Below are 14,392 nucleotides of genomic sequence, written 5' to 3'. Positions count from 1 at the left end.
AAATCCATATTCTCCAATGGCTTGACCCAAACGTGATCTTGTGAGGTCCTTTCCATCCGCTAACAATCCATGAATCTATGAATAAACTGCTTTCAAAGTAATGGAAAAACTCTCACAAACGTCAACAGGCAGGCTTTGGGAGACACTGAAGACCTGCTGGGGTTTCAGTCTCACCATTTCGGTACAGCCCTGCCATGGGGTAGAAACACCTTGTTGTGCCTTGGGTACAGGAGTGTAACTGGGATGTAATGGGGAGTGCACGTGGCATGCACAGGTCTTGCTCCCAGCACTCCAGCTGTCTCGTACCACTGGGCAGCGACTCACCCCTCACTTGGCGTGGCAGCGGGGAGCAAGGAGAGGTGCCTGCAGAGTGACACCGCTCCTGGGTACCTCCTAGCCCAGGGCCTGTGCTTAGGTTCTCTGACACATACATCCTCCCCGAGAAATCGTGTTGGATATTTGGAAGCCGCACTCTTACAACAGACATTAGAGAATGAAGTCTCATCATTTTTAATTACTTAACTGCACTGATTTAGCCATTAGCATTTTGGGGGCAGGAGTGGGAAGTTTAAAGCTTCTATATTGGATCCAACCTCTCGTACTGTGTTCTCACTGCCTTATTAGCATTCACCTAACGACCGAAAGTAAAACCAATTCAGTATGCAAAAATCTAATGCAGATAGAGAGTTCAAAAGCCTCTACACAATATACCTGCCTGCTGCAAGCCTGCAGGAAGCTCAAAACTTGATCCTAAGATGACTTGATTAGAAAGTAATCCTATATGTCACTGAGAAAAGAAAGGGAGGGGAAGAAAGAAGGGTACTCCCATTGATAGAAGAACCAACTTTTTGCCTGGAGTTAGGACTGCTCCAAAAAATCACCCCAACATAGCCACCGCTTGAACAAACACCATTCACACCCAAGCATCTCCCTCCCTTATCCAGAACACATGCAGACCCCTCACTATCTTTACTATCTTGAAGTAGGAAGTAAAGGGAGAATGGCAGGGATAGGATTTAATGTGAAGTTAATTAAATTTTGTATGGATGGGGATGATCCCTACCTCAGGAAAAGGGTTGGACTAGATGACCGCTGGAGCCCTGTCTCTTCCAGCTCTGCTTCTCCATGATATTCTCCAATAGTCTTTTCTCTGTGTGTCTCCAAGACGTTGTACGGTGTTGCTGGAACCATTATTTTAGCATGTCCCACTCTGGAAGCCATTGCAATTTGGTGGTAGAGAAAACTATGTCCAGAATGTATATAGAGTTGGCAATTATGCATATTGAATCGACTCTTGTGAAAAACAACAGAATGAGAGAGTAATTAGCAGTTCTTCATGATGGTGATTGCTGGGCTGCAGGGCGAGGACACTAGCTTTTCAAGAAATGCATACAGCATGTGATTAAACAGAAGTCTTCAAATGGCTAACATTTTCTTCAACTTTATTTTGCCGTTATTCTACCAAAAATGGTTTGCTTTAAATGAAAAATCCTATTTAGAAAGAAGAAAAGCAATTCCACCATCTTTCCAGTATCCTGCAGAATGTACAAAGAAGGATTATGCCTGCTCGGAAAATGCTTAATTATTGTACCAAAAGGCTTATATAAGTTGTCCTGCAGAATGAATCTTCTAGATTATCACCTCCTGTGATAAAGCTTGATGGCGCACTTGTACTTTTCCCTATCTGCCATCATGATAAGCATCCCCTTAGAGAACCTGAGTCAGATTGCATTTCTGCACATTCCAATAAAGCACAATAAAGGATGAGGAACCAAATAAGCCACCTACATAAGGCTTTGGGGGGGGGAAATCTTATATAAAGCATGTACAATACTTTCTAACAACCTAAAACTTGGGCCAAAAAATTCTAGAAGCAGTGCTTAAAATAAGAAGTTGGTTTCAATTCTCAGAACAGATTCACTGTTAACCTGCAGCAACGCAATTGCCACTGGATAGCTGCAGAATTAGACTTGATTAAGAAAAGAAACCGATGCAAGGAGCTTTGAACCAAGCAGCAAATTGGAACAATAATTCTTTGATTTCCTTTCAAGAATGTGACCCAACATATTTACAAATGCCATAATTAGTGTATTATGCAGTATATGATCTTAATATTAAATGCACACGATGAGAAGACATTAAGACCTGAGGAGTTAAAATTCAAAAACACAGAGGTGAAGGCACCTATTGCAATATTGTGCATGTGTGGCACCATTGAACTCTTTACAGCAGAACATGTTTATTTTAGCGGAAAAGAGGCTGGATGCATATTTATTTTACATTATTTTCAAGCTCCTGCTGTGCTTTACTGTAGAACAATGCTGGTTGCCCTGTGCCTAGAAATCACTGTAAATTAATTTTAGATTTTTTGAGTTAGTGGATCAAGTGAAAATTAATTTAACAACTGCTTTCAGTTCCTGGATATTTCTTTTCCCTCTTTTTTCTGGTTAAAGGCCCAGTTCTGCAAACATCACTCACCTTAAGCAATTGTTACTCGTTTGTGTAATGTTACTGGAATACAGCAGAGATTATTTCTGTAAGTAAAGGACTGACTATGAGATATATAGCTTAAATATATTTGATTATATTGTTAAGCTTAGTTCATAAAATGCTGAATGTGTGAAGCAGAAGAACTAGCATTGCAGAAGATGTTGTTCCTACTGCAATTCTGTGTCTTTCAGAGGAATATAAATGAAGCCTATTGATAAATCAATGTAGTGAAGGTTTGAAGCCCTTGCATTACGGAGGAGGAACACTGATGCCTCAGTTCCCAGGCAGATTGAACTGAATACATCCTTTGCTGCTGCTATGGGGTGCAAGCCTTCAAACTCATGGGAATATTCTTCTTCATGAAAGTCCTAGTCCTCACATTGGTAGTTAAAATACAGAAAAAACTGTGGTTGCATTTAAGACACAAGTGGAACTTGGAAATCTAGACAGCTGAAGATTGCGGGGCAGGGGGGAGTGCAAAGAGCATGTGGCATGCTGCCTTAGGGTGGCCATCATAGAGGACAGTCCAGTTTTCTGCTAAACTGATCTCTATTGATACGAAGCCCAAAGCCTTTATGTCTTCTATTTTTCTCTTCAAGACATTTTCTCTTCAAGAGAAAAATAGAGGACACAAAGGCATCTGGTTTTGTATCGAGAGAGGACAGAGGACAACCAGACTGTCCTCTATGATGGCCACCCTATACCTGCCCCCAGCTGCTCAGAGTTGGACAGCCCTGGTTTAAACAGAAAATATAAAACCAGGAGCAATATTAAGACAACATTACTGCTAAATCCCCATTTCTTTGAGAATCTAAATTTTATAGGAAGCATTTGGAGAGCGATTATAGGTTGGACTGTATAACTCCCAAGGAAAACACAGTTCAAGTTTGGACAGCGAAACCTCAACATTTGAGGAGTGCCTGAAAACAGCAGATCAACTCAGTCCACTTCGATATAAAGCAAACAACAAAGATAAAATAGACCCTTCTGAAAAGTAAGGGAAATGCCACAACGCATGGGCCATGTCCTTACAACTGATTAGTGACTGCTGTGGTAGAGAGCAAGCCTCAGGTGTGCACAGGCAGACTGGTGCAAGGCACTACAAGGACACAGATTGTAGGCAAAATTTCTAGAAAATGCTCACCCTGCATTCAGAGGTGCCATCCTCAGCAGAGCATCCCTTCTGCATGCAGGCACTCAAGAAGTGATCATTAGTTTAAAGAAAGTCCAAATCCCAGCAACCGGACTGAAAACAAGACCAAGTGCTACAACATTAGTACCCCATTTGCCAATGAAAAGATCACGGACAGGAGAAGAAGAGTGGTCTTTGATCACTACCTGCCTTCTGCCTCCTTCCTCCTTGCAAATAGGAGAGCAGGAAGCAAGAGCATCAGCTCAATTCAGGTCAGAGGCACCAAGGGCAGGCTTACATGAGGGACTGCCACTGTGAAGCATGGCACACCTGCTTATTGCACACTATGTCCGAAAACAGATGCAAGAGCCACCATAGTGCAACCCTGTGCACACACTAAGAATCACACCCAAGAGACGCAGGAATAATGCACCGTAGTGCAGGCTCCGAGACAGGACGGACTACCACTGAAGAAAACGTCTGGCTCTGAACCAATTTGAAGGCAGCTCCTAAATGCATTCACAGCAGCAATGGGTGATATTTTATAGTCTAACAGGAGATGCATTAAATATTGATTGTAAGAGTCCCTTTTTAAAAATGGTTATTTAATGAACATATGTAGGAATTGTTAAAAAGCACTTCATGTTTTTGTCTGTATTTGACTGGTGCATCTCTCCACATCCAGAGCATCAGGTGAACCCTGAGCTGTGTGCTGCGTGTCATCCCCAAAATACCACAGCACGGTCCAGAAAAAGTATTTATAGGTCTGTTGACAGCTGAGAGGTAAAACTGGCAAGGTGTAGGGAAGAGGTGATGGTAAGGAATCTCACTTTCACTATAAGGTAATATTGGAAACTATCTCTGGAAAAGCTTGTCTTGGAAACATGCATAGTTATCTTAATATTAATATTGTAAATAATGAACACAACATAGCTGTAGCAAAAACACCTCCACCCACAGAGCAAAAGCCACTGGCAAAGTAAGTTCCTATTTTACACATATTTGCCCTGTGTGAATGTCTTTTAAAAGGTAGCACTTTTCATTCTTCATGTGTCAATCTGGCAAAAAATAAATTAATATTAATGATCATATATCCCCCATGAGTTGTTTTAACATAGGCATAGGATTTCAAATTGAAAACAAGTTTTCAAATGCAACACTACCACTCAGACTCAATTGACTTTTCATGACAGCTTCTTCCTTGACTATGAAATGTGGCTTGTTTTAAGATTGAGTTAATGATTAAAACCAAATGACAGATGTCAGTCCCAGTGGGAATAGCGCCTTATGCATTCTAGATGCTGGCACGCACAAGCAAAGCAGCAGCAAGGAAATTCTCTGTTTGTTTTAAGGACAGAATAATCACGCATCCTATTGTCTTCAATCCATCGCCATCATGAAGCCAGCTGCTTGGATCCAAATCTCAACAGGAGGGTTCACATTTGTGCAGTCCTTTTAACCACCCGCCCAGTAGGTAACAACTAAGTGCAAAGAAGCCGGTGGTTTGGGAAATACGGCATGGAAACCGGAGACATAAGACTCTGCTGCTACTTTATGCTTTGTTAGCATTCAAGGCCAGATCCTCAGATGTCTATGAGCTTAAATCCCATGGATTTCTTGCCTACCTTGTGAGCCAAGACAGACAAACTCAGCATCTCCAAATCTACCAGAGCAGCAGATAGCTTTTACAGGAAAATCCTCATTACTGTTTAAGAGACACAAACTGAGACACCAACATATGTCAAGATTCACAGAGCTCCGCTTGAAGAGAGATATCAAGGGTCTTTGGCATTGCAAACTCCCGGAAGTTTGCATATCTTGGCTCCAGAGAAAAATCAACCTCTAGAGGAAAGGTCAGTTAGCAATGTGCTTTGTGTGCACAAACCCAAGATATGTTGGTCTGGAGAGAGAAGAGCTCATGAATTAATATCGGTTTTTGCAAATTGTTGATTTACAAGGTCACGGCTACTCTTTCAGTAGCTCTCTCCAGCCATAGACCAGAGCTACAGTTACATGATGGGTGTGAAGTTTGCAGCTGCTCTGAAGGAAGCAGAATGTGATTAGACAGAGAGAATAAATATCAGCTCAGCGTAAAAAGCAAAAGGTGAAGAGCATAACCTTCACGCAGACCGGCTAATATTTCAGTAACTGTTTACAGCAGGTGATGGTCACTAGGGCAAGAGAGAACGCATACTTCATGATGAGGGCACGCCTCTCTCATCAAAAAGGAGGCTAAGCTCTAGACTATTATACATAAACTTAGAAGAACAAACAGCCACAAGTTCATCATTAAAAATCTCTTCTTTAACTTCCCCATCAATATGAAGCTCTGACATACAATAACCAAGTTTACAAATCTTAATTTCTATAATATAAAACATGTTTATAATGCCATAAACTGCACCCAAGCAAGGGGCCTGAATGGGTTTAGCTAGATTAATTCAGTACAAAAGCCATGTGGAGATACCAAAGAATAGGAAGAGGGCATTTATCCTTGAAATCGTTGTGGACTCAACCCTCTCCTACAAATATGCAAAGATAATGTTTTAAAAGCACAATTTAACAAGCCGAGGGGACCTTTTTTGGGTTTTTTTGTGGAACAGGCAATCAAAAGTTCTTGAAAGTAGTATCTGTTTTCAAGAGTAACCATGTAAAAACATGTACCTGTTACACTCAATCTGTATCCACAATCTTCTCGGTGAGCTGAGTTCCCGCTGCTTTTGCCCCTGCGAGCCCTACGAGCCAACACAAAGGAGACTGCGTTGTGGTCTTCCCCTCCCAGCATGAACAGGATGCACTAAGTTTCAATCGATCGTACCTGAGGGATCCCAGGGACGGCCGCAGGTGCTCAGGTGTACCCGTACCCTCATTAGGCTAGCAGAGACTCTGCTTACTGGCCATCGTGCAAAAGGAAAGAAGTCTGCTGGGGCTCCTAAGAGGCATTTCAAGGGCTGGGAGTTACCACAAAATGGAGCTTTATTTTTAAACCTGACCACATAGCTGATATGCAAGTCAATGTGTCCTATGGAGGTACCTTTTTCACAATCAGTTTTTAGAGCAGAGCTGCACGCTGAACATCCCAACTGCCAGGCGCTTTGGTGCTAACATGCTTTTAAATCTTGGCCTGTCTGCCTTAGCGGGTCACCCGGCAGGTCAGCGAGAGAGGGAGTTAGCCGTGTTAGTCTGGAGGTATTTAGCCAGGCCACCCTGTACTGCCTTCTGCCTATAAGCCAATGAACGCCAGCAAGGACAATGATGTCAGGTATCCAGGTTGTACCAAGGACAATGAAACACTCCTATAGCAGAAGGGTGATTTTTCCTACCTGCACATGACCTTGCTTCTTGCAACCTGAAATACCCGTCTTCGCACTGGCCTAAGACCATTATAGCAACAGGGAGCATATTAGTACCTTTGATCACCTAGTTCTGTTAGCAGCCTAGAAAACAATTAATAGTATTATTGGCCAATCAAATGCTGTTAAACTGATATTGTAACCACCTCCTCTTACAAGAGGAGCTGGTTATAAACAGTGCATATGTAGATTTTTATGAAGTGCTTACCACAGTTAAATTCCTTTAAGTGTTTAAGGACATAGGAACGTCCTTACACCAACATGACTACAACACCTGCACCTTTAAATGTTTAAAGCTCATTAACAGCCAGAGATCATACCCCTTTTCTCTCTAGTTATGGGAATAAGCAAGTGCCTACCTATCTTTATCATCTCATGTGAGATACAAGGATTTTTTGTTGTGCTATCTTTTCCTGGACCAAATGCATAGCTGAGAGGTTGAGACAAACTTTTGGGCACAAGATGCTCTTCCTCAGGTCCCCTTCCTGAAAACTTAAAATCTCCCCCAGCTATGCAGTTATCCAATAAAAGACATCCCCCCCAAATCCATCACTCTTGCACTCCCACAACAAAGCATGCTCAGATCTGGGAATAGGCACCACTTCAGAAACTGGACAAACCGGACAAGCAAGCAGGCTGACTAACCTCGCCATCCTCTAAGACGCCAGATATCAGGCTTCCCTGTCTTGGCAGCCCAAAGGCAAAAAAAAAAAAGGGGGGAAGTGGGAAGGGACTGACCCATAGAGACCCCTTGCAACACATTTAGGTCTGAGGCAGCACCGAGCTGATTAAAGAAATTAAAGGAAAGGCCTGCCAGGTGAAAACAGACCTCAGCTTACCGCAGGAGCAGGAAGATGATAGTGCAGGAAGTGGGTTAGATTGGGCCCATGATTCCCGAGTGCTCGGGGAAAGCAACAGCACAGCATGAAATAAAACATATGTAAATTCATCTTGAGATATGATACAAAGCTGAAAACAAGGCTTTACATTGCCGAGAAGCAGATCCAAATCTTTTAACAGTATGCAGCACAGCAGATCATGCTTGGGAGTATGAGGTCTTTCTTGAGATGCACTACATGAACTTTAACAACTGAAGCCTAGGCTTAAAAAAAAAGAAATAATAATAATAAAAAAGGAGTATTCAAAGCAAGTCTTTATTAAACTGTATAATTTCAAAACCTGGAATATTGTGTGCCCCATTTTCCCTAGAGCTGGTCATATTTGCATATCTTTTACACATTCTGTGAAATTAATATTGCCTTTTGTGTCTTGAACTTAGCTAATAAAACCTGCCATTTTTACCTTTCACAGACATGAGTAATATAGATTGAACACCCAGAGGGACTCACAGCGCATACATAAGCTTTATTCTTTGTATGTTTAATTTTTTTCACAAGAACACATTAAACAAAGATTAATAAATCTTTACAGGGCACAGCAACTTTGCAAATGACAGAAGTCATGCTGATGAAGCCATGTCCCTCACAAATGAACTAAATTTGGCAATATATAATGAAAATTCCAGTTTTCAGTGCCTTTCAAATCAAACAATGCCCTGAAGCACTTTACATTTAGAATAAGGTTTTAAAACCTTTAATGGCTACTTAAAAACAGAGCTACATGCGAAAAAAAATAATCATAGGCTCCTTATTTGAAATGTTTATTCACTTCAAAAGTTGTCCGAAACTTGTCATGTTCTCCCAAATTTCACTAGCTGGGAGAACCTGGGAAACAGCAATAATACATTACGGTATCATGAGGGGTGACAGCAGCACTGCCCAAGTGATGGAGCACTCACCATGCCACAGGGGCTCACACAGAGACCGTGCTTCTTGCACACGCGTGCCCTTTGGGGAAGCCTCTGCGCAACCAATGAACGCCCTGCGCTACTGCGGCAGCTCCACTCCTGCTTGGGCCACCTGCTCCTCCCTGCTTTATTAAAAGCAAAGCAACCCACAAGCCCTGTGGTTTCTCTTGGCTTCTTTTAAAGTGGTCTTGTTTGATGGAAACTGGTAAAAAAGCATGTTCTTAACATACAAAACCCTATGTAACTGTCAAATACCATGAACCTTGAGCAAAGCCACTCCCCTGCACCGTGAGGGGAGATGACCCCAGCTCTGGGCTTCTGCTAACTCAGGGATCCAACCCTAAACGCACGCTGCTTCCAGTCTTGCTGGAACTGTCCTGGGGATATACAACAATGCCGCAGGACATGCAGCCCTTTGGCACGCACTAGGGAGCGAGCATAAGACGTTCAGTAATGTGCCATAATGATGGTGTATTAAGTTTAGTACCTGTAATCACAGGGCATCTAATCATGTGTTTCAGGGTGGTAGGGGCACCTTAATTAGAGTAGCACCAAAAGCCGCTCCAATTAAAGCCCCTGAAGTGTCACGTGTATTCAGTGCCCCAGGCTTCAAAATGGCAGTGGAAGCACTTGAACTAAAGCTCGTTCAACAGCCTTCAGTTCAAGCACCTCCACCACCATCCTGAAGCACAGGGACACTAAACAGACATGGCGCAGGGGCTGCTGGAGCATGTTAATTATTGTGCTCCAGCAGACTCGATTAAGTCTGCTCTGATGCGTGCTAATTATCACATACTGAAGCAGACATCCGGCATGTGTATAAGTGCCTACAGGTACTAATGTAATGCGCTGCAATTGGCACTACTGCGCATTAGCGCAGACGGACTTTTTTTTGTGATGCTAAATGCTCATTAGAATAAATCTACTGTGCATCGGCACACATTTTGTATGACATGCTAATGTGCAATAAAATGTCTAATGCGCATTTAGCGTCTCGGGTAGACGCGCCCAGTTAGGCAGTTACTCTACTTCTCTGAGAAAAGGATCTACCAGAGAAGATCTGCCTCCTAAGTCCCAGACTGTCTCCTCTTGTATCTTAGTCAGAGTCAGTACGGAGCCACCAACGGAGAGGGGAAAGACACTGCACTCAGGGGGGGTACCTGCAGTACACACTTACTACCCACTTCTCCATTTCCTTTTCCTTCCTGAAAAATATGAAAAACTTGCCATGCATCTTCACAGCACATCAACTTTTACAGCACCTTGTCCAATGCTTAGCCAAAGTCAGCAATGAATAATACACCTTAGGCTTAACGGTAAAGCTAGACCAGACTTGGGTGATGTGAGCAGAAGTGCTCTGAAGAACAGCTGGGCAGCCGATCTCTCCAGGGACCTGGCTTCCACCTGCAAGCCCTGTGGACTTCCTGCATTGAGGACCTCTCAAAATTATCCTGGGCCACCTGCTCTCCCTCCTTGGCAACGACCTCATGAGACGCCTGACCCGAGACAGTCAGACCTTGTGGAGAGGTTTGTGAGGTGCAGGTGAGGGAACATCCCCAGGAGAAGAGAAAATGGGAAGTTCCCACATCATTGCAGCCTAATGTGATGCAATGCTACTCAGCAAGGACGGGCGGCCTGTGCAGACATCAAGCAGAAAAATTGCTCTAGGCTCTCTCAGTTGAGAGTGAGAGCTCCTGCAGAGAGTGGAAAGAAGTCATGTAGGTCACTGGTCATCTACTAACTTTGGCTGGTCTATAAAGTGCAAATCTACCCTGCCATCTAACTACCCTCCGCCCCAAACTCTGCCACCCTTCCTCCTGCAGGTCAAAATCTGATGTTTTACCCACTGCACAAATATGAGCATCAAGCCTAATCTCCTCCCAATGTAACAAACTGCAAGAGCAGCATGCCAGCCAAGCAAAGGTGAGTCTGGAACGTTATCCTGAAGGAGTCTGCTCTTTAACTGGCCTGACGTCCCAGCAGGCAGCACATGCAACAAGAGACGCTGGCAGAGATTGCCTCAATGGAAAAATCAGCAGCTTCCCACATCGGTGGCTCAGTGGGGGATGACTGCTCCTGAAAGCCGTGAAATACAACAGCGTGCCAGGGGTGTCAAGAGTGGGAAGGAACAGAATCAAGAAGCACAGAACAACGGCGGGGAGGAAAGCAGGGCGAGAGAGAGATGGCGAGCCACAGGAAAGGGAGTCTGAAACAGAGACAACGGAGCAAAAAGAAACCACCCTGATGATAGATCAGAGGCAGAACAGAGCAGGAAAAGACAAAAATAAAGCAACACTGACACCGAAGCAAAGTTTTCTGGCAGCAAAACAATAAAAATTAATGAGGATAAAGGATACGTGAAACTGAACCATACTGGAAGTTGTTCCTTGTGTTCATTTTTATCGTTACTGAAAGGCTAAAAAGGCAAATCTATTCATGCCTGGATAAATCAGTGAATGTCAGACTTTGCTGACTCGTGTAGCTTAATAATATGATGCCAAACTTAGCACATGTTATCAGAAACTCTTCATCCTAATTTCCATGCTCTGATGTTCAAAAACAATAGAGTACCAGAGATAATATACAGTAAGTAATATCAAGCATCTGGAAAATATGAACGTTACATGACACAGCCACCAAAATGCAAGTGCTTTAGTTCCTTCTCAGATTGAAAGCAAGGAGACAAAGTTCATAAGTAAAAATCAGGAACAATGTCACTAAAACAAGCAACAGTAAAATCATTGCACTGGTGTGACCAGTAAGAGAATATTTAACAAAATAAAGATTTACCCAAAAAACACTATTAAAAGTTCCTACTTCAAACCACACAAAGGCATGTTCCCTTTTCATAATATATGCATTCATATATAAATGGATATTTCTTTAAAACAAATACAAGATGACTGTTCAGAAATCCACTCAGCGTGATGGCATCCCGAAGCGGTTTAGTGGTACAGTTAGACATGTGCCTACACGTTCATCAATGCAGTTTTACTAATGCGCATTAAATGCAGTACCTCCATTATGAAGTGCCAGAAAAAGTCATATTAGCCTATCTTAATGTGCATTACCAAAAGGACACTTTTTGTGACACTGTAATGCACATTAAAATAGGCTAATGTGCATTAAAGGGCATGTGTAGATGCGCCCACTGATGAGAACTCATTATCTTTGTACTGACAGGATCCTCAGAAGTGTGGTATCCAACCATCTCACAAATCACAACACAATCATATTTATCTATCTGATTTCCATGCCACCATCCCCAAAAAGGCTCAAGGCAGCTTACAATCATCACTGGACTTGGGTGAGGAAGGAAAGGTCATCCTGGTATTGCAGAGGTAAGGGGGAGGCAGCAGAAGACCATCACAGAGAGAGTCGGCAATGAAGCTGGGAACTCAGTCCAGCTCCCTCAAGTCCCAGCCAAATGCACATTCGACTAAGGCGTCCTCCCTGCCTTTCTGCTTCAACCCTTGCAACTTAAAGAAAAATCACTCTACCCCCCTCTGGGAAGGTGGTCAGGGAATCTCAAGAATCAGCAAGGAGGGTATCACTGGAAATGTTCTACTTCAGCAAAAACCAGGTGTACGCCTGCCTGCCTCCTGGCATGGTTTTGCAAACAGGGAAGGTAATTTAGACCGTAATGGAATTAGGAAAGAGTATTTCATGCCTCCCTAATCAAGAATTCTGAAAACAAATCAGGGACCCTGAGACTCTTCCCTTGGAGTTAAATGCAGCCAATTAAAATAAAAAGGGATCCTCCACTTCCTTTGCATAGCTCTAACAAGACTGTCTAAACAATAAACAATCCTTGAGCAAAATGCATTTTAAGGTTGGACTATTATTACAAAACATAAGCTATCTATACCTGTAACTAAGGCTCACTGTGCTGAAATGAGGGCTACTGAGACTATTACAATGTAGTAACCAAGATTCCCTTTAAAAACTGCTTTTCTTATACCTATATCTTATATTTTACAGTTTTTTCTTATACCTATATTTGAAACGATGACAAACATCTCTTGCTGTCTCCCTGTCAGACAAAGCAATGGTCAGATCTATTTTTAAACAGCATCAAGAATTTGGGAAGGAAACAGATTCTTTGTATTTTAAGAGTCAGTGCTGGTGCCTTACTATAAAAGGCCTTTACCGTGACCTTCCATATGGCTCCCACCATGAAGCCAACAAAGTCTGATAAACCAATGTCTGGATTTAGGATTTTGTCTGTTACAGAACTAAATAATCCTGAACTTTCACCCCAGCCTCGCTGTTTAAATCCATCTGAAAGATCTAAATGAAAGGAGTCCAGTGGTCTCTAAGGGGAGTCTGCTGTATAACATCACCTCATTTTAAATCCTGGAAATGAAAATGTCGGATTTATAGAAATTAGTGAGTCTGATCCAGGTTTTACAGCAAGAGGTCCTGATGTCTCCAGGCAGACTCAGATTACAGATGGGGCAAAACCAAAAACGATTTACTGAGGCTTTAGACCATATATCTGGGATTATGGCTAAAAGAAGTGCTTTGCACATTTGTATTTAGTTTTGTATAACAACACATTCTCAAATCATCTTCATCATCTCTTTACAATTTAGCCAGTTCTCATCAGCAGACTGTCACACTAATTAACACTGTTCACCTTCTTCACTTGATATGGCCCTCACTTTATGCAGTCAAATTGGTAATCTACAAGTTTAATACATACATTTGTATCCAAAATCCTCGCACTGGCTGTTATGTGGCATCCCATCCAACACTAATCGTCATTTCCCTATCTGCCCATAATAATCACTTCCCTATCCCCTGTTGTCCTGACACATCCTGAAAGGGAAATTGATCTTCTACAAAGTGAACAGATCCCTGATTTAAGTAGATCCTTGGTTATAACTAGGACACAAAATCCGTGGAAAACAAATATCTCTAGTTTGTCCAATGCAAATGGAGCAAGGTTGACCCTATGGAAACTCTCTCTAGGGCTAGGGGCAGAACTTGCACATAAACCAGTTTAAGTAATCAGAAACTGGTTTAAACCTATAACAGGTCAGAAGTTCAGTGCGCATAAACCAGTTTCAAAATGGCTGAACCCAGTTTAAGATACACCTGGTTGAATGTAGTATCGGTTACCTGATTTGGGTCAAACCAGTTTATGAAACCTCTGCCCCTGACCTAGATGGCTCTCCTTGCTTCCATAAGGACGAGAAGATCAAGTCCGATCCCTTTCTCCCTTTTTGCAGGGTCCAGGATGGGTGTGGACAAGGAAAGCAGAGTGCTAGGGGGCACACAGCACCCTCTGCCAATCCTGTAAGAATGCACTAAAATATTAACCTGTGTAATCAGGTATTTTTGGCAACACGCTTGGGTCTGCTGCATAGTAGTCAGGTTAATATCCCTTAGTTCAGTAGGATAAGTGCATCCTGGTTAAAATGATCCCTTGGAACAGGTTAGGTGAAGATGGTTTCTCAGTTAATCCACCCTGGTTCTGTATTAATCGCTGACTACAACCGGTGATTGCCACACTGCAGCCCCCTCCCTGACTGTTACCTTCAGATGCAGCAGCCATGCTGAAAAAATGGGGGAGAACAGTTGCCTTGGCAACACACAGCACACAAC

At 42.7% G+C, this 14,392-nt stretch overlaps 1 protein-coding gene across 18 annotated transcripts in view; it reads right to left on the bottom strand.

Annotated features, from left to right (window-relative positions):
* The window catches only part of FHIT (fragile histidine triad), a 762,024-nt gene that overhangs the window by 598,117 nt on the left and 149,515 nt on the right, over positions 1-14,392 (bottom strand). For 5 of the 18 annotated variants that reach the window (XM_019536721.1, XM_019536723.1, XM_019536725.1 and 2 more), the window contains one exon: positions 6,287-6,357. The exons of 12 other annotated variants lie outside the window; for them this stretch is intronic. The gene's annotated coding sequence lies outside the window, so the exon portion shown is untranslated. Of the gene's footprint in view, positions 1-6,286; positions 6,358-6,656; positions 6,744-14,392 lie in introns of those variants that run through there. One more of the 18 variants, XM_019536726.1, reaches the window with a different exon arrangement.

Source organism: Crocodylus porosus, unplaced genomic scaffold, assembly GCF_001723895.1.
Source record: "Crocodylus porosus isolate Cpor-Errol unplaced genomic scaffold, CroPor_comp1, whole genome shotgun sequence".
In the NCBI taxonomy this organism is placed as follows: domain Eukaryota; kingdom Metazoa; phylum Chordata; order Crocodylia; family Crocodylidae; genus Crocodylus; species Crocodylus porosus.
This window is presented reverse-complemented; position numbering and strand designations above follow the sequence as displayed.